The sequence below is a fragment of the Mobula birostris genome, chromosome 6, assembly GCF_030028105.1.
Source record: "Mobula birostris isolate sMobBir1 chromosome 6, sMobBir1.hap1, whole genome shotgun sequence".
NCBI classification, from domain to species: domain Eukaryota; kingdom Metazoa; phylum Chordata; class Chondrichthyes; order Myliobatiformes; family Myliobatidae; genus Mobula; species Mobula birostris.
Window position 1 is genome coordinate 2,805,927 of NC_092375.1, and position 21,674 is coordinate 2,827,600.

The following is a 21,674-nucleotide window of genomic DNA, read 5'->3' on the forward strand; positions in this document are numbered from 1 at the left end:
TATATTATCCACAAAGTCACTTACTTACTCCGTATTACCAGAAGAAAGAAAATCTGTGGAGAAGATCAAATTGAATTTGTCTGAACAAATTAATCAGTGTTCAGAAAGGCAGAAATGTCAATCAGATGTTCTTGGGGTTTTGTGATTGGAGCTCTGTAAGTGACTATTAGAAGATGAATGAGAATGATCAGAGATTTGTTGCCCATTGATTTCTTCAATTCATTTTTCTCTCATATGGGAAAACCAATCAAGTGTTCACTGAACCTCTTCTTCCGATGGGTTAGACAAGGCAGAATGCTCATTATATAGGGAACTACAGCATATTGGACAATGGCTTCTATAGATCTTAAATAAATTACATATTGCAGTTCACAAACCTCTTTTAAACTTTCCCTCTCTAACCTTAAAGCTATGTCCTCTAGTCTTTGACGTTTCCACCTGGAAAAAGATTCACTATCCTCCCCATCAATGAGTCTCATAATTTTATATATTCTTATCAGCTCACCCCTCAGTCTGCAGAGAAAACAACTGGAATTTGTTCAGTCTTATCCTGCTCAATATCTTCTTGCTCTCTCTGCAAGTCTCCACATCCTTCTTAAAATGCAGTGACCAGAACTGCACACAGTATTCCAGGTGAGGCCTGAGCAATGTTTTATGTAACTGCATTGTGACTTCCTAAGTTTATTCTCAATGTGCCAACCAGTAAAATGTGACATATGCATTTTTACGATTCTGTCCACCTGTGTAGCACTTTGAGTGAGCAATGCACTTGTTCCCCAAGATCTTTCTATTCATCAGTGCTTCTTAGGGTCCTGCCATTTATTGTATACTCTTCTCTTACACATAACCTGTCAAGCTGCTACACTTCGCACTTATCCAGATTATACTCCATCTCCATCTGCAACAAGCAGAATAGTTGGATGCATCAGCAAGGGAGATGAGGCTGAGTACAGGGCTACGGTGGGAAACTTTGTCACATGGTGTGAGCAGAATTATCTGCAGCTTAATGTGAAAAAGACTAAGGAGCTGGTGGTAGACCTGAGGAGAGCTAAGGTACCAGTGACCCCTGTTTTCCATCTAGGGGGTCAGTGTGGACATGTTGGAGGATTACAAATACCTGGGGATACGAATTGACAATAAACTGGACTGGTCAAAGAACACTGAGGCTGTCTACAAGAAGGGTCAGAGCCACCTCTATTTCCTGAGGAGACTGAAGTCCTTTAACATCTGCCGGACGATGCTGAGGATGTTCTACAAGTCTGTGGTGGCCAGTGCTATCATGTTTGCTGTTGTGTGCTGGGGCAGCAGACTGAGGGTAGCAGACACCAACGGAATCAATAAACTCATTCGTAAGACCAGTGATGTTGTGGGGATGGAACTGGACTCTCACACGGTGGTGTCTGAAAAGAGGATGCTGTCTAAGTTGCATGCCATCTTAGTCAATGTCTCCCATCCACTATGTAATGTACTGGGTGGGCACAGGAGTACATTCAGCCAGGGACTCATTCCACCGAGATGCAACACAGAGCGTCATAGGAAGTCATTCCTGCCTGTGGCCATCAAACTGTACAACTCCTCCCTTGGAGGGTCAGACACCCTAAGCCAATAGGCTGGTCCTGGACTTATTTCATAACTTCCTGGCATAATTTACATATTACTATTTAACTATTTATGGTTTTATTACTATTTATTATTTATGGTGCAACTGTAACAAAAACCAATTTCCCCCTGGGATCAATAAAGTATGACTATGACTATGACTAAGACTATGATTTCCTGGTGGCCAACCATTTTAATTACAATCCCATTCCCATTCCACCTTGTTGGTCCGTGGCCTCCCCATCATGCCATGATGAAGCCACTTTTAGGGTAGAGGAGCAACATGTCATATTCCACCTATATAGCCTATGATGGTATGAAAATTAATTTCTCTAACTTCTGGTACTTTATCCCAGTCCCCCTTCCCTCTTTTTCCATTCTCCTCCCTGACTCCACTCTTGCCTCTTCTCACATGCCTATAGCCCTTACATGGTACCCCTCCTCTCCTGCCTATAGCCCTTACATGGTGCCCCTCCTCTTTCCCTTTCTACCATGATCCACTTTCCTCTCCTATCAGATTTCTTCTTCATCCCTTTATCTTTTCCACCCAGTTTTCAGTTTTCTACCTCCCAGTTTCTTACTTTTTTCCCTCACCCACCTGACTTCACCTATCACTTTCTAGTTTGTATTCCTTTCCATAGCCCACCTTCTTATTCTGGCTTCTTTAACCTTCTTTTCTATTCCTGATGAAGGGTTTCAGCCTGAAGTGTCAACTGCTTATTCATTTCCATAGATGCTACCTGACCTGCTGAGTTTGTCCATGGTCAGAGTCACCAACCCTTTTTGCACTGCGGACTGGTTTAATATTGACAATATTCTTGCGGACTGGCCGATGGGGTTGGGGGGTGGTGTTCAAGTTCAACAGTGCGTGAAAGGGAATGAGGAAAGGTGCAGCTGACTCACATTGTTTCAATCGCCAAATCATATCGTTTCCTCGCGGCCCGGTAGCACATGCTTTGCGGCTGGGTACCGGTCCATGGCCCAGTGGTTGGGGACCACTGACTTAGATCACATTTCTTCCCCATTCTGATATCTGGTCTGAACAACAATTGAACCTCTTGACCATGTCTGCGTGCTTTTATGCAGAGTTGCTGCCACATGATTGTCTGATTAGATATTTGTATTAATGAGCATATGCACAGCTGTACCTAATAAAGTTGCCACTGAGTGAATATCTTTATGCAGCTTGACTTTATAAATTACTCTCTCTCCCTTTATTAAATTTTAATTTAAATAATTTCCAACTTTTTTGGTTAAAGAAGAAGCCTCTTGATTGCTCCTTGAGAGCACACCATTTGATTATAATCTGATTTGGTTCTCATACAAGCTGACAATAATTGTAGTTCCTGTTTTTGGTGCTTACATACAGAACTATGATATATCAACATGAAGAAATTCAGAAATGTCAGTTGCTACTTGCTGTAGAATTTTTATTATGTGTACGTAAATTACGTGTGTTAATTCTTGATAACATTTTATTTGTGTTCATCAACAGAATAAGACTTTGATTAGTGAAGTGAGGCAGTAATGATGTCTTCAAGATCACTGCCCTCTCAAATATCCACATTATTTTCTGTTTATTTGCTGTAATGCCCATTATTTTGTTTTATCATTAGTGACAAAATCTAGTGAGATTTTTCTGTTGTTTAGTTTTGCCATCTTGGCAGGATGAGATATATGGTTTTGGTCTGTTATTCATGTCATCTGAAATCAGAGAAATGCATGAAAAAGTCTGGGCAAGAGATATTATTTTTTGGAATGTGGGATTATTGACGACAAAGATTTTGGAGCGAGGCTAAAATGCCTCATGTGGGGGGTTGTTCCCTGAAACAGATTGGAGCGATAATCACAGATAATGTGGCTCTCTGTTTAAGTTGTGTTGCTGCAGTCACCACGAGGTCTTCATTTGAGTTTCCATCAGCATAAAATATAATCTTATTGTCCCTGTTGTGTGTTTCATCCAGAAATAGAGATTTGAATGACCATAGAAACCATAGAAAACCATAGAAAAACTACAGCACAGAACAGGCCTTTTGGCCCTTCTTGGCTGTGCTGAACCATTTTCTGCCTAGTCCCACTGACCTACACACGGACCATATCCCTCCATACACCTCCCATCCATGTATCTGTCCAATTTATTCTTAAATGTTAAAAAAGAACCCGTATTTACCACCTTGTCTGGCAGCTCATTCCATACTCCCACCACTCTCTGTGTGAAGAAGCCCCCCGCTAATGTTCCCTTTAAACTTTTCCCCCCTCACCCTTAACCCATGTCCTCTGGTTTTTTTCTCCCCTTGCCTCAGTGGAAAAAGCCTGCTTGCATTCACTCTATCTATACCCATCATAATTTTATATACCTCTATCAAATCTCCCCTCATTCTTCTACGCTCCAGGGAATAAAGACCTAACCTATTCAACCTTTCTCTGTAACTGAGTTTCTCAAGTTCCGGCAACATCCTTGTAAACCTTCTCTGTACTCTTTCAACCTTATTTATATCCTTCCTGTAATTTGGTGACCAAAACTGAACACAATACTCCAGATTCGGCCTCACCAATGCCTTATACAACCTCATCATAACATTCCAGCTCTTATACACAATTCTTTGATTAATAAAGGCCAATGTACCAAAAGCTGCCTTTACGACCCTATCACCCTATCTACCTGTGACGCCACTTTTAGGGAATTTTGTATCTGTATTTCCAGATCCCTCTGTTCCACTGCACTCCTCAGTGCCTTACCATTAACCCTGTATGTTCTACGTTGGTTTGTCCTTCCAACGTGCAATACCTCACACTTGTCTGTATTAAAACTCCATCTGCCATTTTTCAGCCCATTTTTCCAGCTGGTCCAAGTCCCTCTGCAGGCTCTGAAAACCTTCCTCACTGTCTACTACACCTCCAATCTTTGTATCATCAGCAAATTTGCTGATCCAAGTTACCACATTATCATCCAGATCATTGATATAGATGACAGATAACAATGGACCCAGCACTGATCCCTGTGGCACACCACTAGTCACAGGCCTCCACTCGGAGAAGCAATTCTCTACTACCACTCTTTGGCTTCTACCATTGAGCCAATGTCTAATCCAATTTACCACCTCTCCATGTATGCGACTGAATTTTCCTAACTACCCTCCCATGCGGGACCTTGTCAAAGGCCTTACTGAAGTCCATGTAGACAATATCCACTGCCTTCCCTTCATCCACTTTCCTGGTAACCTCCTCGAAAAACTCCAATAGATTGGTCAAACATGACCTACCACGCACAAAGCCATGTTGACTCTCCCTAATAAGTCCCTATCTATCCAAATGCTTGTAGATTCTGTCTCTTAGTACTCCCTCCAATAACTTACCTACTACCGACGTTAAACTTAGCGGCCTATAAATTCCCGGATTACTTTTCGATCCTTTTTTAAACAACGGAACAACATGAGCCACTCTCTAATCCTCTGGCACCTCACCTATAGACAGCGACATTTTAAATATTTCTGCCAGGGCCCCTGCAATTTCAACACAACAGCAGATCAAAACAGATTCAGACATGTTGTATATTCGAAACAATACAGGTTTTGTCTGAATAATTATATCAACATTAGAATATAAAATCTTCTACTGACCATTTTATCAAAGTTCAAAGTAAAATTTATTATCAGAGTATGTACATGTTACCACAAACAACCTGAGATTATTTTCCTGTGGACAAATCCATAGAACAGTAACTGTAAACAGCATCTGGAAAACTGTAAACATCAGGAACTATAAAGTGTAAACTAACTATACAAATGCAGATAATAAGTAAGTAGCAATAAATAACGAGCATGAAATAACAAGATAAAAGAGTAATTAAATGAGTGAAGCTCAGAATCAGAATCAGAATAAGGTTTATTATCACCAGCATGTGATGTGAAATTTGTTAACTTAGCAGCAGCAGTTCAATGCAATGCATAATATAGAAGAGAAAACATAAATAAAATAATAATAATAATGAATAAATAAGTAAATCAATTATAGCATATGTATATTGAATAGATTTTTAAAAAATGCAAAAAACAGAAATACTGTATTTTAAAAAAAGTGAGATAGTGTCCAAGGGTTCAATATCCATTTAGGAATCGGATGGCAGGGGGGAAGAAGCTGTTCCTGAACCGCTGAGTGTGTGCCTTCAGGCTTCTGTACCTTGTCGTCGTCGTGGCTATCCCTCAAGGTCAAGGACCTCCTACCTGATGGTAACAGTGAGAAAAGGGCATGCCCTGGGTGCTGGAGGTCCTTAATAATGGGTGCTGCCTTTCTGAGACACTACTCCCTGATGATGTCCTGGGTACTTTGTAGGCTAATACCCAAGATGGAGCTGACTAGATTTACAACCCTCTGCAGCTTATTTTGGGCCTGTGCCGCAGCCCACCACCCCTCCCCCCATACCAGACAATGATGCAGCCTGTCAAAATGCTCTCCATGGTACATCTGTAGAAGTTTTTGAGTGTATTTGTTAACATGCCAAATCTCTTCAAACTCCTAATGAAGAATAGCCATTGTCTTGCCTTGTTTATAACTATATCAATATATTGGGACCAGTTTAGAAGCTCAGAGATCTTGACACCCAGGAACTTGAAACTACTCACTCTCTCCACGTCTGATCCCTCTGTGCAAAAGCTATCCCCTTTTGCTCAAGAGCCTGATGGTTGAGGGGTGGTTCTTGAACCTGGTGGTGTGAGTCCTGAGGTTCTTGTACCTTCTACCTGATGACAACAGCGAGAATCTTTGATAGTGGATGCTGCTTTTCATCATGCCTATGTAAGGTTGTGGTCCTACAGAGATGATACTCAGTAAAAATTTCCACTTTATCATTGTACCCTGCTGATTCCTCAATATGTGTTTGTTAACTCCAGATGCAGTAATAATCTTGTGCAACTTCTTAGGACTATAGTCCTTTCAGAAGGAACTCTGCCAAGGCATTTTGTTCCTACAACAAATAGAAAAAGCACTTTCTTTGAAAGAAGTATGGCTGTGGTAACTGATGATCTTGTTGAAACATGGGCAGGGCCAGGGAAGTAATCAACCAACAGGCTTGTTGCAATTGTAAGTGCCTCTCGACCAAACTGGTAAAAGCAGAAACAGAAAGCTGTAGGCAATAAATGCTCTAGATCAGGGCATTTAATGTTTGTTTGAAGTCCACTTGATAAGTTGGCTGTCATGAGCATAATTTGTTAGCTGTATTCAGGTAAATTAGGGTAATGAGTTTGATGAAAGTCTTCATTTTTTGATTGGCAATATGTATGTTGTGATCAAGTGAATTCTAGTTGCCCGATGACGGGAAGGATGTGAAGAATTTGCAGAAGAAATTTACCAGAATGCTGCCTGGATTAGAAAGCTGTATTAAGAGAAGTTGTACAGACTTGTTTTAGACCATTTGGCCCATCAAGTCTGCAGTGCCATTACGTCATGGCTGATTTATTATCTATTTCAACCCCATTCCCCTGCCTTCTCCCCATAACTTTGGACACCCTGACTAATTAAGAACTATCACCCACCACTTTAAATGTAGTATACTCAATGACATGGCCTCCACAGACATCTGTAGCAATTTATTTCACAGATTCACTCCCTTTTGGCTAAAGAAATTCCTCCTCATCTCTGTTCTAAACAGATGTCACTCTATTCTGAAACTGTGCCCTTTGGTTCTAGTCTCATCCACTCCTCCACAAATCCACTCTGTTCAGACCTTTCAATATTTGATAGCTTTCAGTACGATCCCCTCTCATTCTTCTAAATTCCAGTAAGTGCAGACCCAGAGCCATCAATGCACCTTATTTGTTAACCCTTTCATTCCTGGAATCATTATCATGAGGGGAGGAGAAGATGGCAGCGCGACGCAGTGCGTGCGGCCGCTCCAAAATGATATCGTATTTGTAAATAGGGGCCATGTACAATCCTGATTTGATGGAGACAGATGTGAGAAGCACGGAAGAACATCTGGAGAAACTTCTGAAATGCCCAGTTCGCTGCCGCTGCTACTGTGTGATTGAGAATCTCTGGAGGGGAAGGCCCCAAATCCTCGGCTTTGCCTATTGCCTGTTGCCGGGGCCGGGGTCAAAGCGCCCGGCAGAGATGGTGCTCGATGCTGGGTGTCGGAGGGCTGGTCGGAGGCTTGAAGTTTTCGGACAGACTCAAGAGTCGGCTGTGGTCGGGTGCTTCCAGGGTGCTTCATTGGCAAGTTTGCGGCGCTGGAAGCTCATGGCAGGGAGAGTTTTTCTTCCTTCTACCGTCTGCATGAGATGATGGGACTTTCGAGAGACTTTGAGACTTTTTTTTACTGTGCCCATGGTCTGTTCTTTATCAAATTACGGTATTGCTTTGCACTGTTGTAACTATATGTTATAATTATTTGTTTTTTGTCCGTTTTTCAGTCTTGGTTTGTTTTGTGTTTCTGTGATATCATTCTGGAGGAACATTGTATCATTTCTTAATGCATGAATTACCAAATGACAATAAAAGAGGACTGCATGGCCTCATAATCTAAAAATCTAAATCTAAAAATGAATCTCTTCTGGACCCTCTGCAAAGCCAGCACATCTTTTCTTTGATAGGGGCCCAGAACTGCTCACAATACTTCAAGTCCAGTCTGACCAATGCCTTGTAAAGCCTCAGCATTACATTCTTGCTCTTGGATTTCTTGGAATGTATGCGGGATAGTTCTCTGAACCAACATGTCGAGGAACCAACTAGAGAGCAGGCCATTCTAGACTGGGTATTGAGCAATGAGGAAGGGTTAGTTAGCAATCTTGTCGTGCGAGGCCCCTTGGGTAAGAGTGACCATAATATGGGGGAATTCTTCATTAAGATGGAGAGTGATATAGTTAATTCAGTAATGAAGGTTCTGATCTTAAAGAAGGGTAACTTTGAAAGTATGAGACGTGAATTAGCTAAGATAGACTGGCAAATGATACTTAAAGGATTGACAGTGGATATGCAATGGCAAGCATTTAAAGATCACATGGATGAACTACAACAATCGCTCATCCCAGTTTGGCAAAAGAATAAACGAGGGAAGGTAGTGCACCCGTGGCTAACAAGAGAAAATAGGGATAGTATCAATTCCAAAGAAGAAACATACAAATTAGCCAGAAATAGCGGCACACCTAAGGACTGGGAGAAATTCAGAGTCCAGCAGAGGAGGACAAAGGGCTTAATTAGGAAAGGGAAAAAGGATTATGAGAGAAAGCTGGCAGGGAACATAAAAACTCACTGTAAAAGCTTTTATAGATATGTGAAAAGAAAAAGATTGGTTAAGACAAATGTAGGTCCCTTACAGTCAGAAATAGGTGAATTGATCATGGGGAGCAAGGACATGGTAGACCAATTGAATAACTACTTTGGTTCTGTCTTCACTAAGGAGGACATAAATAATCTTCCGGAAATAGTAGGGAACAGAGGGTCCAGTGAGATGGAGGAACTGAGGGAAATACATGTTAGTAGGGAAGTGGTGTTGGGTAAATTGAAGGGATTAAAGGCAGATAAATCCCCAGGGCCAGGTGGTCTGCATCCCAGAGTGCTTAAGGAAGTAGCCCAAGAAATAGTGGATGCATTAGTGATAATTTTTCAAAACTCTTTAGATTCTGGACTAGTTCCTGAGGATTGGAGGGTGGCTAATGTAACCCCACTTTTTAAAAAAGGAAGGAGAGAGAAACCAGGGAATTAGAGACCGGTTAGCCTAACATTGGTGGTGGGGAAAATGCTGGAGTCAGTTATCAAAGATGTGATAACAGCATACTTGGAAAGCGGTGAAATCATTGGACAAAGTCAGCATGGATTTGTGAAAGGAAAATCATGTCTGACGAATCTCATAGAATTTTTTGAGGATGTAACTAGTAGAGTGGATAGGGGAGAACCAGTGGATGTGGTATATTTGGATTTTCAAAAGGCTTTTGACAAGGTCCCACACAGGAGATTAGTGTGCAAACTTAAAGCACACGGTATTGAAACTATAGAAACCATAGAAAAACTACAGCACAGAAACAGGCCTTTTGGCCCTTCTTGGCTGTGCCGAACCATTTTCTGCCTAGTCCCACCGACCTGCACACGGACCATATCCCTCCATACACCTCCCATCCATGTATCTGTCCAATTTATTCTTAAGTGTTAAAAAAGAACCCGTATTTACCACCTCGTCTGGCAGCTCATTCCATACTCCCACCACTCTCTGTGTGAAGAAGCCCCCCGCTAATGTTCCCTTTAAACTTTTCCCCCCTCACCCTTAACCCATGTCCTCTGTTTTTTTTATTCCCCTTGCCTCAGTGGAAAAAGCCACTTGAATTCACTCTATCTATGCCCATCATAATTTTATATACCTCTATCAAATCTCCCCTCATTCTTCTACGCACCAGGGAATAAAGTCCTAACCTATTCAACCTTTCTCTGTAACTGAGTTTCTCAGGTCCCGGCAACATCCTTGTAAACCTTCTCTGCACTCTTTCAACCTTATTAATATCCTTCCTGTAATTTGGTGACCAAAACTGAACACAATACTCGAGATTCGGCCTCACCAATGCCGAATTGGGGTATGGTATTGATGTGGATAGAGAATTGGTTGGCAGACAGGAAGCAAAGAGTGGGAATAAACGGGACCTTTTCAGAATGGCAGGCAGTGACTAGTGGGGTACCGCGAGGCTCAGTGCTGGGACCCCAGTTGTTTACGATATATATTAATGACTTAGACGAGGGAATTAAATGCAGCATCTCCAAGTTTGCGGATGACACGAAGCTGGGCAGCAGTGTTAGCTGTGAGTAGGATGCTAAGAGGATGCAGGATGACTTGGATAGGTTAGGTGAGTGGGCAAATTCATGGCAGATGCAATTTAATGTGGATAAATGTGAGGTTATTCACTTTGGTGGCAAAAACAGGAAAACAGATTATTATCTGAATGCAAACAGGAATTCTGCAGATGCTGGAAATTCAAGCAACACACATCAAAGTTGCTGATGAATGCAGCAGGCCAGGCAGCATCTGTAGGAAGAGGTGCAGTCGACGTTTCAGGCCGAGACCCTTCGTCAGGACTTCGTCCCCAATGATCCTATGGGCCCTTTATACACACCTATCCTTGTTAATGTCCTGAATCATCAGAAGTTCACAACTACAGATGCGCTGGGCTGTCCGCGCTACTCTCTGTAGAGTGCTGCGATTAAGGGAGGTTCAGTTCCCATACCAGGCAGTGATGCAGCTGGTCAGGATGCTCTCAATTGTGCCCCTGTGGGAACTTCTTGGGATTTGGGTCCCATATCAAACTTCTTCAACCATCTGAGATGAAAGAGGCACTGTTGTGCCTTTTCCACTACCCAGCTGGTGTGTACACACCACGTGAGGTCCTCAGTGATGTGAGTGCCAAGGAACTTAAAGCTGTTTACCTTCTTAACCCTAGATTCATTGACGTCAATAGGGGTTAACCGGTCTCCATTCCTCCTGTAATCCACAACCAGCTCCTTTGTTTTTGCAACATTGTTGAGGTTGTTTTCTTGACACCACTGTGTCAGAGAGATGACTTCTTCCCTGTAGGCCACCTCAATATTGTTTGAGATAATGTCACATCCACAGATTTGGCAGCGCAGTAGGTATGACAATTGCGCTTGTGAATATGCATGTGTCAGCTAATTATTATTTCATTATGGTAGTATTTAACTCCATACTTATCATCGTAGTGCTTGTTGAGACTTGGACACAGCACAGCAATGCTTCTCTTGTCTGTTTGCATTCAGCCTTACCTGAGAAATTGGACTGTCGAGTCAACTGACTCTGAAGACTAGCGGTATTCGTTTTATATTTTAGTTGTTTTTTCAACCGCGGTGTAGGCTTCATTGTTCCATTTGGGAATTCTAGTTGGCAGCTCTGTTTAGCCTAGCGTTTATTGTTTTCTTTCCCCTTTAACACCATTCGCATTAAAGTCTGGGAACTATCGACCTCCTTCAGTGTCTCTCACTCCGTACTTGGGCCATATCTGAACTGGGTGACAGAAAAGGCCAATCGGCAAATTGAATTAGCAGTTTAGAGCTGTGGGTGGTGACGTTTCATGGGTATACAGGGAGTAAAGGAGGGTGCTCAGTACACGGCCCTGTATTGAGCTCCTGTATTGAGAGTCAGAGAGGTGGAGGTGAGGGAGCCCACTCTTACCACCTGCTGGTGATCTGACAGGAAGTCCAGGATCTACCTGCACAAGACAGGGTCAAGGCCGAGGTCTCTGAGCTTCTTGTTGTGCCTGGATGAAACTATGGTGTTGAATGCTGAACTGTAGTCCATGTATAGCATTCTCACATAAGCATCCTTCTTCTCCAGATGTGTAAGGACGGTATGTAGAGCAGTGGCTATTGCGTCGTCTGTCGATTGGTTGTGTCGTAGGTGAATTGTAGGGGTCCAGTTTGGGTGGTAGCAAGCTGCAGATATAATTGTTGATCAGCCTCTCAAAGCATTTGCTTATGATTGAGCAACACACATCAAAGTTGCTGGTGATTTCCAGCATCTGCAGAATTCCTCTTGTTTGCTTATGATTGAGGTGAGTGCAACAGGACGCCAGTCGTTCAAGCATGTTACCTTGTTCTTTTTTGGTACAGGGACAATGGTGCATAATTTGAAGCAGGAGGGCATTCTACAGTGGGAGAGGGAGAGATTAAAAATGCCAGTAAATACACCTGCCAGTTGTACCGTGCACATCCTGAGTACTCGCCCTGGGATGCCATCTGGTCCCACAGCCTTGCGACTGTCCACTCATTGGAAATATCTGTGTACCTCAGCCTCAGAGACAACCAGGTTGCAGGTTGTAGCGGTGGCCTTCCTCGGAGGCTCAGAGTTAGTGACATTGAACCGAGCGTAAAAGCGATAGAGCTCATCTGGGAGAGAGGCCACGATGGCTTTGAAGTCTGCGATGGTATGCAGCCCTCACCACAAGTCACGTGTGCTATTCGTTGTGAATCTTGACTCAATCTTCTCCCTGTATTGTTGTTTCACAGCCTTGATAGCTTTGCATTGATCAAAGCTGCTTTTCTTGAGCTCTCGCTGATCGCCAGCGATATAAGCTTGATGTCGTGCTGTAAGTGCTGCTCACACGGAACTATTGATCCAGGGTTTCTGGTTCGGGAAGACCCTGACCAACTTTTGGGGGACAACATCGTCAATGCACTTCCGGATGAGGCACGTGACTCCATCAGTGAACTTGGAGACATCCTCATCATGGAAAACATTCCAGTCGACGTCATCGAAGCAGTCCTGCAGCATGGAGGCCGATTGGTCGGACCAACAGTGGACGGTTTTAACTATGGCCGCCTCTTGTTTCAGCTTTTGCCTGCATGTGAGCAAAATCAGGATCGAAGAGTGATCTGATTTTCCAAAAGCTGGGTGAAGGAGAGCTTTATAAGCATCGCGGAAGGGAGCGTAACAGTGGTCAAGTGTCTTAACTCCACAAGTGCTCACCTGGATGTGCTGACAAAACTTCAGAGAGACTTTCGTCAGTGATAGAACATAGAACATAGAATAGTACAGCACAGTACTGGCCCTTCAGCCCACAATGTTGTGCTGACCCTCAAACCCTGCCTCTCATATAACCCCCCCACCTTAAATTCCTCTATATATCTGTCTAGTAGTCTCTTAAACTTCACTAGTGTATCTGCCTCCACCACTAACTCAGGCAGTGCATTCCACGCACCAACCACTCTCTGAGTAAAAAACCTTCCTCTAATATCCCCTTTGAACTTCCCACCCCTTACCTTAAAGCCATTTCCTCTTGTATTGAGCAGTGGTGCCCTGGGGAAGAGGTGCTGGCTGTCCACTCTATCTATTTCTCTTCAATTAAAGTGATGTTCGATTAAAGTCACCGGGGACAATGAAGGCAGCTTCCGGGTGTGCAATCTCCAGCGTGTTGATGGTCTCGTACAGTTCCTTGAGAGCCAGGTTGGTATTAGCCTGCAGCGGAATGTACACCGCTGTGATGATTTGAATTCAGAGAAGGAAGTCTGAGAGTTGGAGCGGGAGTGCGGAGGAAGCCATTTTGAATTTTTTGGGTTTTTTTTCATCGGTGTTCAGAGAGGCAGGACTGCGCAGGCGTGTGACATCGGGGAGTGAAGTGTGGAAGATTTAAAAGGAACACAGCCGTATACAGCGGACAGTGTCATTTGCGGGCTGCAGAGTGAGCTGGGAGCAGAGTGAAGGCTTAAGGGCTTTGGCTCAATGGGCTAAGGCGGAAACGGGCGAAGCGAGGAAGGTTTGGTCTTCATTTTTTGTTATTTGAGGAGAGGGGGAAGTATGAGTGTGAGGGCAGCTTGTTGTTCTCAGTGCCGGATGTGTGAAGTCGTGGAGTCTCAAAGCCTCCTGGACGTCCACATCTGCGCCAGGAGCGCCGAGATGCAGCTCCTAAGGGACCGCGTTAGGGAACTGGAGCTGCAGCTCGATGACCGTCGTCTGGTCAGGGAGAGTGAGGAGTTGATAGAGAGGAGTTACAGGCAGGTGGTCACACCGGGGCCATGGGAGGCAGACAAGTGGGGCACAGTTAGGAGGGGGAATTGGAAGAGTCAGGTAATAGAGAGTACCCCTGTGGCTGTGCCCCTTGACAATAAGTACTCCCATTTGAGTACTATTGGAGGGGACAGCTTACCTGGGGGAAGCAACGGTGGCCGTGCCTCCAGCACAGAGTCCGGCCCTGTAGCTCAGAAGGGTATGGAAAGGAAGAGGAGGGCAGTAGTAATAGGGGACTGGATAGTTAGGGGGTCAGATAGGTGATTCTGTGGACGCAGTCCGGAGACCCGGATGGTAGTTTGCCTCCCTGGTGCCAGGGTCCGGGATGTTTCTGATCACGTCCAAGAGATCCTGAAGTGGGAGGGAGAACAGACAGAGGTCGTGGTACAAATTGGTACCAACGACATAGGTAGGAAAAGGGAAGGAGCCAGAGCTCGTGGTACATATAGGTACCAATAACAAAAGTAAGAAAAGGGAAGAGGTCCTGAAAGGAGAATATAGGGAGTTAGGAAGGGAGCTTGAGAAAAAGGAACGCAAAGGTAGTAATCTCGGGATTACTACCGCTGCAGAGGTTACTTGGATGGAATTGAGGAACAGGAAAGGTGTTGTGACTCTTATAGGGGTGTATTATAGACCACCTAATGGGGACCGAGAACTGGAGGAACAAATTTGTAAGGAGATAGCAGATAGTAAGCACAAGGTTGTGATTGTGGGAGATTTTAATTTTCCACACATAGACTGGGAAGCCCATTCTGTAAAAGGGCTGGATGGTTTGGAGTTTGTCAAATGTGTGCAAGATAGTTTTTTGCAGCAATACATAGAGGTACCAACTAGAGAAGGGGTGGTGTTGGATCTCCTGTTAGGGAATGAGATAGGTCAGGTGACGGAGATATGTGTTGGGGAGCACTTTGGGTCCAGTGATCACAATACCATTAGTTTCAATATAATTATGGAGAAAGATAGGACTGGACCCAGGGCTGAGATTTTTGATTGGAGAAAGGCTAACTTTGAGGAGATGCGAAAGGATTTAGGAGTGGATTGGGATAATTTATTTTATGGGAAGGATGTATTAGAGAAATGGAGGTCACTTAAAGGTGAAATTTTGAGGGTACAGATTTTATGTTCCTGTTAGGTTGAAAGGGAAGGTTAAAAGTTTGAGAGAGCCATGGTTTTCAAGGGATATTGGAAACTTGGTTCGGAAAAAGAGAGGGATCTTCAATAAATATAGTCAGCTTGGAGTTAATGACGTGCTTGAGGAATATAAAGGATGTAAAAAGAATCTTAAGAAAGAAATTAGAAAAGCTAAAAGAAGATACGAGGCTGCTTTGGCAAGTAAGGTGAAAATAAGTCCAAAGGGTTTCTACAGTTATGTTAATAGCAAAAGGATAGTGAGGGATAAAATTGGTCCCTTAGAGAATCAGAGTGGACGGCTATGTGTGGAGCCAAAAGAGATGGGGGAGATTTTGAACAATTTCTTTTCTTCGGTATTCACTAAGGAGAAGGATATTGAATTGTGTAAGGTAAAGGAAACAAGAAGGGTAGTTATGGAAAGTATGATGATTAAAGAAGAGGAAGTACTGGCGCTTTTAAGGAATATAAAAGTGGATAAGTCTCCGTGTCTGGATGAGATATTCCCTAGGACCTTGAGGGAAGTTAGTGTGGAAATAGCAGGGGCTCTGACAGAAATATTTCAAATGTCATTAGAAACGAGGATGGTGCTGGAGAATTGGCATACTGCTCATATGGTTCCATTGTTTAAAAAGGGTTCTAAGAGTAAACCTAGCAATTATCAGCCTGTGAGTTTGATGTCAGTGGTGAGTAAATTGATGGAAAGTATTCTTAGAGATGGTATATATAATTATCTGGATAGACAGGGTCTGATTAGGAACAGTCAATATGGTTTTGTGCGTGGAAGGTCATGTTTGACAAATCTTATTGAATTTTTTGATGAGGTTACTAAGAAAGTTGATGAGGATAAAGCGGTGGATGTTGTCTATATGGACTTCAGTAAGGCCATTGACAAGGTTCCACATGAAAGATTAGTTAGGAAGGTTCAATCGTTAGGCATTAATATCAAAGTAGTAAAATGGATTCAGCAGTGGCTAGATGGGAGACGCCAGAGAGTAGAGGTGGATAACTGTGTGTCAGGTTGGACGAGGGTGTGTAACAGTGTGCCTCAGGGATCTGTGCTGGGTCCAATGTTGTTTGTAATATATATTAATGATCTGGATGACGGGGTGGTAAATTGGATTGGTAGGTATGCAGGTGATACCTAGATAGGTGGCGTTGTGGATAATGAAGTAGGTTTTCAAAGCTTGCAGAGAGATTTAGGCCAGTTAGAAGAGTGGGCTGAAAGATGGCAGATGAAGTTTAATGCTGAAAAATGTGAGGTGCTACATTTTGGTAGGACTAATCAAATTAGGACATACATGGTAAATGGTAGGGCACTGAAGAATGCTGTAGAACAGAGGAATCTAGGAGTAATGGTGCATAGTACCCTGAAGGTAGAATCTCATGTGGATAGGGTGGTGAAGAAAGCTTTTGGTATGCTGGCCTTTATAAATCAGAGCATTGAGTATAGAAGTTAGGATGTAATGTTGAAACTGTATAAGGCATTGGTAAGGCCAAATTTGGAGTATTGCGTACAGTTCTGGTCACCGAATTATAGGAAAGATGTCAATAAAATTGAGAGAGTACAGAGGAGATTTACTAAAATGTTGCCTGGGTTTCATCTCCTAAGTTACAGAGAGAGGTTGAACAAGTTAGGTCTTTATTCTTTGGAACATAGAAGGTTGAGGGGGTCTTGATAGAGGTGTTTAAAATTATGAGGGGGATTGATAGAGTTGATGTGGATAGGCTTTTTCTATTGAGAATGGGGGAGATTCAAACAAGAGGACATGAGTTGAGAGTTAGGGGGCAAAAGTTTAGGGGTAACATGAGGGGGAACTTCTTTACTCAGAGAGTGGTAGCTGTGTGGAACGAGCTTCCAGCAGAAGTGGTTGAGGCAGGTTCGATGTTGTCGTTTAAAGTTAAATTGGATAGATATATGGACAGGAAAGGAACGGAGGGTTGTGGGCTGAGTGCAGGTCGGTGGGTCTAGGTGAGAGTAGGAGTTCGGTACGGACTAGAAGGGCCGAGATGGCCTGTTTCCGTGCTGTAGTTGTTATATGGTTATATGATAACGGCTGTGAACTCCCTACGCAGCCAGGACGGTCTGCACAGCAGCACCAGGTAATCCAGGTCTGGGGTACAAAAAGATTTGAGTGCATGCACATTCTGGGGGTTGCACAAAGTATTGTTGACCATGAAGCATACCCATCCTCCTTTACTCTTCCCAGTGAGGTTTTTACACCTGTCTGCCCAAAACAGGGAGAACCCAGAGGGCTCGATGGCATGATCCAGTATCTCCTCTGTCAGCCAGGTCTCCACAAAGCACAAAACATTGCATTTCTTTGTTTCCTACTGATTGGAGATTCTGGCTCTCAGCTCACAAAGCTTGCTATCCAGGGACTGAACGTTAGCCAGGAGTGTGTTAGGGAGCGGCGGCTGATTTGCACGCCGCCTTAGCCTCACCAGGGCGTTGGCCCTTCTCCCTCGCCTCCAGCGCTTTTTCCGAGGTAGTGGCGGTGTAAGAGATGCGTCTCCCAGCATCGCGCAAGCAGGAGTTCCCAGTGTAGGAAAGGCAGCGCATAGTGGGTAAATGCCATTTTTCTGATGTTCAGAAGGGTCACGCTATCGTAACTGATGTGACTATCAGCTACTTATACAGAAAAATTCTAAGATGGGGCAGTCTAGTACGAGAGGGCATGACTTAAGGATTGAAGGGCGCCCATTCAGAACAGAAATGCGAAAAAAATTTTTTAGCCAGAGGGTGGTGAATCTATGGAATTTGTTGTCACGGCAGTGAAGGCCAAGTCATTGGGTGTATTTAAGGCAGAGATTGATAGGTATCTGAGTAGCCAGGGCATCAAAGGTTATGGTGAGAAGGCGGGGGAGTGGGACTAAATGGGGGAATGGATCAGCTCATGATAAAATGGCGGAGCAGACTCAATGGGCCGAATGGCTGACTTCTGCTTCTTTGTCTTATGGTCTTATGGTCTCTACTACTTCTTTGGGATGTACTGTATGACTTGGACAGCTCAGGAGCAGGAATGGCTACTTGGAGTGCCAGGCTTTAGATGTTACAGAAAGGACAGGGAGGGAGGCAAAAGAGATGGGGGCATGGCACTGCTGATCAGAGATGGTGTCACGGCTGCAGAAAAGTGAGAAGTCATGGAGGGATTGTCTACTGAGTCTCTGTGGGTGGAAGTTAGAAACAGGAAAGGGTCAATAACTCTGCTAGGTGTTTTTTATAGACCACTCAATAGTAACAGGGACATTGAGGAGCAGAGAGCGAGACAGATTCTGGAACAGTGCAATAATAACAGGGTTGTCGTGAAGGGAGACTTTACTTTCCCCAATGCTGATTGGCATCTCCCGAGATCAAGGGGTTGAGAAGGGGTGGAGTTTGTTTGGTGTGTTCAGGAAGGTTTCCTGAAACAATATGTGAATAAGCCTACGAGAGGAGAGGTTGTATTTGATCTGGTATTGGGAAATGAACCTGGTCAGATGTCATGCCTCTCATTTTGGAGACAGTGATCACAATTCTATCTCCTTTACCACAGCATTGGAGAGGGATAGGAGCAGACAAGTTAGGAGAGCGTTTAATTGGAGTAAGGGGAAATATGAAGGTATCAGTCAGGAACTTGTAAGCATAAATTGGGAACAGATGTTCTCAGGGAAATGTACGGCAGAAATGTAGCAAATGTTCAGGGGGTATTTGCATGCCATTCTGCATAGGTACATTCCAATGAGACAGGGAAAGGATGGGAGGGTACAGGAACCATGGTGTACAAAGGCTGTTGAAAATCTAGGCAAGAAGAAAAGGAAAGAAAAGTGTATGGAAAGGTTCAAAAAACTAGGTAATGATGGAGATCTAGATAATTATCAGGCTAGCAGGAAGGAGCTTAAAAATGAAATTAGGAGAGCCAGAAGAGACCATGAGAAGGCAGGATTAAGCAGGATTAAGGAAAAGCCCAAGGCATTCTACAAGTAGGTGAAGAACAAGAGGATAAGGTATGAGAGAATAGGACCAATCAAGTGTGACAGTGGAAAAGTGTGTATGGAACTGAAAGAGACAGCGGAGGTACTTAATGAATACTTTGCTTCAGTATTCACTACGGAAAAGGACCTTGGTGATTGTAGGGAAGATGTACAGTGGACTGAAAAACCTGAGAATATAGACCTTAAGAATGAGGATGTGCTGGAGCTTTTGGAAAGCATAAATTTGGATAAGTCACCGGGACCAGACAAAATATGCTCAGGCTACCGTGGGAGGCGAGGAAGGAGATTTCTGCGCCTCTAGCCATGGTCTCTGCATCATCAATGGGGATGGGAGAGGTTCTGGAGGATTGGAGGATTGTAGATGTTGTTCCCTTATTCAAGAAAGTGAGTAGAGATAGCCCAGGAAATTATAGACCAGTGAGTCTTACTTCAGTGGTTGGTAAGTTGATGGAGAAGATCCTGAGAGGCAGGATTTATGAACATTTGGAGAAGCATAATATGATTAGGAATAGTCAGCATGGCTTTGTCAAAGGCAGGTCATGCCTTACGAGCCTGGTTGAATTTTTTGAGGATGTGACTAAAGACATTGATGAAGATGGAGCAGTAGATGTAGTGTATGTGGATTTCATCAAGGCATTTAATAAGGTCTCCCTTGCAAGGCTTATTGAGAAAGCAAGGAGGCATGGGATCCAAGGGAACCTAGCTTTGTGGATCTAGAAATGGCTTGCCCACAGAAGGCAAAGAGTGGTTGTAGATGGGTCATATTCTGCATGGAAGTCAGTGACCAGTGGTGTGCCTCAGGGATCTGTTCTGGGACCCTTACTCTTTGTGATTTTTATAAATTACCTGGATGAGGAAATGGAGAGATGGTTTAGTAAATTTGCTGATGACAACGGTTTGAGGTGTTGTGGATAAGTGTGTAGAGCTACCAGAGGTTACAGTGGGATATCGATAGGATTCAAAACAGGGCTGAAAAGTGACAGATGGAGTTCAACTCAGATAAGTGTGAAGTGGTTCATTTTGGTAGGTCAAATATGATGGCAGAATATAGTATTAATGGTAAGACTCTTGGCAGTGTAGAGGATCAGAGGGATTTTGGGGTCCGAGTCCATAGGACACTCAAAGCTGCTACGCAGGTTCACTGTGTGGTTAAGAATAGTCTTCATGAACTGTGGGTTTGAGTTCAAGAGCCAAGAGAAAATCTTACATCTACGTAAGAACCTGGTCAGACCCCACTTGTGCTCAGTCTGGTTACCTCACTGCAGGAAGGATGTGGAAACTATAGCAAGGGTGCAGAGGAGATTTACAAGGATGTTGCCTGGATTGAAGAGCATACCTTATGAGAATAGCTGAGTGAACTTGGTCTTTTCTCCTTGGGGTGACGGAGGATGAGAGGTGACCTGATAGAGGTGTATAAGATGATGAGAGGCATTGGTCGTATGGATAGTTAGAGGCTTTTTCCCCGGGCTGAAATGACTAACACAAGAGGGCACAGTTTTAAGGTGCTTGGAAGTAAGTACAGAGGAGATGTCGGGCAAGTTTTTTACACAGAGAGTAGTGAGTGCGTGGAATGGGCTCTGGCAGTGGTGGTGGAGGTGAATACAATAGTGTCTTTGAAGAGACTCCTGGATAGGTACATGGAGCTTCAAAAAATAGTGGGCTATGGGCAACCTTAGGTAATTTCTAATGTAAGTACATGTTTGGCACTACATTGTGGGCTGAAGGGCCTGTATTGTGCTGTAGGTTTTCTACGTTTCTATGTTCTATGCTCTATGTATCTATCCTGTACTTTCTGATTTACCCTCAGAATGTTTAGCTGATGCTGTTCTGCTGTCACCCTTGCTAGTGTCCCTTTCCAATCAACTTTGTCTAGCTCCTCTCTTAAGACTCTGTAATTCCCTTTACTCCATTGTAATATTGATACGTCTGAGTTTAGCTTCTTAAACTGCAAGGTAAATTCTATCATGATATGATGACTGGTTCCTAAGGGTTCATTTACATTAAGCTCCCTCATCAGATCTGGGTCATTACTCAACATTCAATCCAGAATAGCCTTTCCCTTAGTGGGCTCAACCATAAATTGCTCTAAAAATTAATCTCTTTGGCATTCTACAAATTCCCTTTCTTGGGATCCAGCACCAGCCTGATTTTCCCAACCTATCTGCATACCATCATAACGTTGCCCTTTTTACATGCCTTTTCTATCTCCTGCTGTAATATGTATCCACATCCTGGCCACTGTTAGGAGGCCTGTATATACTCCCATCAGTGTCGTTTTTAACCTTTGCATTTTCTTGACTTTACTCATAAGGATTCTTCACTTTCTGATCCTTTGCTACCTCTGAATAAGGATTTGATTTATTTTTTTTTACCAACAGAGCCAACCCACCTTCTCTGCCTCTAACCTGGCTGTTCTTTTGACACAAACTGCATCCTTGGATGTTAAGCTCTCGACTAAGACCTGTCAAACACAACTCAT